We start from the raw sequence: 4,019 nt of genomic DNA, 5'->3' as shown, positions 1-4,019 counted from the left end.
AATAATGTTTCAATGATTGAAATTGTAGCGATCCTATGTTTAGTCTCTTGTTTATTGTTTTATCTAGGTTCAATTAGCGATAACTGTGTCACTAAAATTTCGTTATTTTTGGAATACCAACGATGCAGTTGGATCGCTTTTGCTTTGTATCAATCACTTACTGTCAGGATGCTGAATGTCGATTTTTATATGCTTGTAGCTTAGTAATGTGTTAGATATTTTTTACGAAGTAGGATCTTCTGACTATTAGACACGTGGGGAATGTTTATTTTGACACATAGGTTCTTAAGGTTAGGGTATGTTTGGCAAGAAGATTAAAGATATGGTTAAACTTTCGAACTTATCTTCTGCTATGATCTTTTCTCAATACCTGTAGTATAGAAAATAAAATCTAAGTGAGAAGAGAAAAAAAGAAGAAAAGAAAACAGAAGTAGCTTGAGTTCCCGACTTCGGTCAGAGAGAAAAGAGAGTAATAATCTTGAACGTTGAATCCCGTGGAAAATTGAAGAGTAATCGAAAGGGGGTTTCTCTTTGTGTTCTTGATTGAAGGTTAACGGTATGATTTCAACCTTGTCGGTATAACTTTGTTTCAGTTAATTGAATTCCTATACAACGATTCTTCAACCAATTTGATATGTATATTTTGATTCAAATACCACTACTATCAATTGTTGATCCGTATATGAACTATTTAGGGTTTCGCTTGAAACCGATCTATTTTAGTCCCTCATACTACTAATGCACGATAGGGATAAAACTGTGCTAGGGTTTGGAATCAGATATATTGTGATCTTACATGACACCAGAAATTTTAGAATTCTTATGAAAATTTGTTGAATTGAATTGCACTACAACACACCAGAATTTTTCATGATTTCAGGTGACATTTTGACATGCTTTAGGGTATTATAGTTTATGATTGGGATTAAAGTTCCTCCCTTTGAAAAGTAGGCCTCTGAATGATGATGGAATCATGGTGTTAAGTGTTCAACTCTGATTTACTCGTTGTGAGATGTACCAGTTTTGGTGACTGCTGTTCTTTACTCACGGCAGTTACTTTTTCAACGAAATGGACATGTCTGCATCTTATTTTAGCCTTAGACTTCTACTGGTAATTACTATAAATTTCTTCAATGGTTCCATGTCGATGTGAGGAGCCAGAATTCGATGTTTGGGTCAATACTTTTGTCCAGATCAGCTTGTTATGTTCTTAAGTCGTTTTCAATGGAGTCGTTTTGTTATTCTAACTTAATTTCTGTGTGCTTAAGGTGTCTTTGGCTTCGATAGGCGAGCTTCGGAGGTTAAGGTTTGATTTGCGTTTATAGGTGGGAATTTAGATTTCTAGGTTGTAAGCATTGATGCCTCTTTATCAAAACTAAGCTTATACCAATAAACAGACTCATGCATTGTTTTCGATAACTATACCCTACTGACGTATGCGAAGTAAGGATTTTCTTATCAAACAATATATTAATTTTTGATATATATAGTATATGAATGAATTTTGTGTAGGTATATAATAGTGTTGTTGTATAGCTATAGAATGTGCGTCTTAAATATATGGTTGAACAACTCTTGTTACCAATTCAGAATTTCGGGAAGGGTACATTTAAAACATGGGCAGTAACATTATTTTTGATTTTCTTAAAGATGTATTGCTTTCTTTTATTCTTTCCATTGATTCGAAAGAACTTGAACTATTCTTTATGCCTTTATGAATGTTTCGGGAAGGACATGTTCCCATCTGTGGTGTGTAGAATACGTTCCCTCACATTTTACCTTATACTTATGTTTAAGTACATATAGGGTGAAAATTGCTGCCACTAATATTTATTAGGTGTGTTGTTTTTCTTTGTCACTGAATATTATTATCAAAGAGAGAACAAGTTCTATATACATGATTGTTTACTTTTAGCAAGTTTACAACTTCTATTGCATCCAGTTTATCTATAATTTGGTATTTTAGATTATGATTCTTAGAACTCCTTAGATGGATGGAGATGTTATGAAACATGATTGGTATGGGCTCTTCATGATAAGAGTTTCTGTCGATTAATGGTAGTTCTATTTATTCTTTTATTAAATGCTTGTATGTAGAGAACACATAGAATAAGGTACTGGTAAGGTACTTAACGTTTATGACTTCGAGGCCGGAAACCTCAGGGCGCTTTAATGATCATTGAAGAATCCGCAATAGTCATGCCTTGCTACTCCGGAGGATTATGTTTCTCAGTATATTTGTTTGCTGAAATGAATGGAATTTAATTTATAGTGTGATGAATGGTTTACTTCTATTACGCTACAACTATTAGTTATGCTTTCAGATTTGGTTTACCGACGTTTTGTGGAAAACTTGCATTATCTGAATTTCAACTTTGATGATTACTTTTGAGTTGTGTAAGTATCCATTGAGCTTGTTTAGCTCACTCTTTCCATCTCCTTTTAGTGGCAGGTAATGTTGATGTTACTGGTATTGACTCGGGAGAAAGAGAGTTTTGTGTTTGGGTCGAGTAAAGGGTCTCGGTTTATGTCTAGGGAGGTGACTGCCGGTATCTTTTTGGGGGCAGTTCTGTGTTTGTAGTCTTTGAAGGTGATGTGTTTAACTTAAAGTCCAACTTTTGTAGATTGTGTGTATATATATACCTATCACAAAACACACTGTATTCATATGTTTAGTAAAGCTATGAATGTAAATTATTCCTTTTAAAATCTTAAGATGATCTTGTGTTAAGATGCTTTCTTTTGAAACTTTGTAAGTGTTCATCATGTGTAAGGATTAAATCAGTACATATGATCATTTTTCTCAGCAAGGGAAACTCTTGTTGTTACCTCTTTTGAAAATCTTCCGTCGTTTGTTCTTTTCTTTGGTTTAGCAACTTACTAAAATAAAAAAAGAATTTTGGCAGATTAGTACCTTAAGTTTGAATTTATACATTAATTACGGATTGCTGAAATTGGGGCGCTACAGAGTTGGTATCAGAGCCCATTAGTAGATCTTATATGGCCGCTTAGTAAAAGCTATGATTTAAAAGACATCAAGAATAAAAATCATATTGCATATAGTAGTGGCTGTTTGCTGTTATATGTGCGTAGTGTGCTTATATTATGTCTTGTAAAACTTTAGATATTAAGATATATGTCTTTGTTGCGTGGGAAGAGAATGGCTGATAATACTGAAGAATCAGAGGGTCGATTTACTGAAGAATCAGAGGGTGGATTTGGTCAGAGAATTGAGACCGGTAATATGGAGATATTAATGAAGTCCATGGCAGATATGAAGGAGCATCAACGATTATTGGAAGAAAGGCTTGGGGTTTTGCCGCCAGGAAATAATTCAGTAAATACAGGTCATACTCCAACGCCAGATGATATGACAGTGCCAGTGTGGAAACATCATCACCTTGGGTAGTTATTTCAACAATATCTAAAGCTTGCTCCAGAAGAATTCATGAAGCCCTCCAAACCGAGAGAAGGCAGAATAATGGTTGCAAAATGCAGAACAAGTTTTTATGGTTGCAAAATGCAGAACAAGTTTTGGAACATGTATCCAATGATAGAAGCACTTGGGTTAAGTTTGTTACCTACAGATTTCGAGGACCATCATGAGATTGGTGAAATGCAGTAATGAAAGCGGAAGGCGGAACAATAACTTGGGATAGGTTTTAAGTCTTATTTATGGACAAGTATGTACCCGATTCAGCAAGAGATAGAAAATTTTATGATTTCATGTCTTTGACAAAGGGTGGAATGTCCGTTAGTGCTTATAATGACACATTTACAAGCTCGTCGCAATATAAAGAGAATTTGATAGCCACTGATGAAGCTAAAGCAAAGAAGTTTATCAGAGGAATGGATCCCGAGATGCGAAAACAACTTTCATATTTACGAATCGGTCTCTTTAGTATGAAGATGCTTTGAATCGGTCTCTTAATTATGAAAAAGAGATAGGGGATCAACTTGCAGCACGAGTTAGAGAAAGGACGCAACAGTTTTCTGCAAGACAAGATCCTGCAAAGCGA

The 4,019-nt window shown here is 34.9% G+C and overlaps 1 long non-coding RNA gene across 1 annotated transcript; it reads left to right on the top strand.

The window, feature by feature from the left end:
• The first annotated feature begins 385 nt into the window (after positions 1-385).
• On the top strand, positions 386-2,714 carry LOC113354063. Its single transcript, XR_003361657.1, has 3 exons — positions 386-556; positions 1,269-1,325; positions 2,453-2,714. It is a non-coding gene; the product is annotated as an uncharacterized LOC113354063 (long non-coding RNA).
• Positions 2,715-4,019: the final 1,305 nt, after the last annotated feature.

The sequence above is a fragment of the Papaver somniferum genome, chromosome 2, assembly GCF_003573695.1.
Source record: "Papaver somniferum cultivar HN1 chromosome 2, ASM357369v1, whole genome shotgun sequence".
Classification (NCBI taxonomy): domain Eukaryota; kingdom Viridiplantae; phylum Streptophyta; class Magnoliopsida; order Ranunculales; family Papaveraceae; genus Papaver; species Papaver somniferum.
This window is presented reverse-complemented; position numbering and strand designations above follow the sequence as displayed.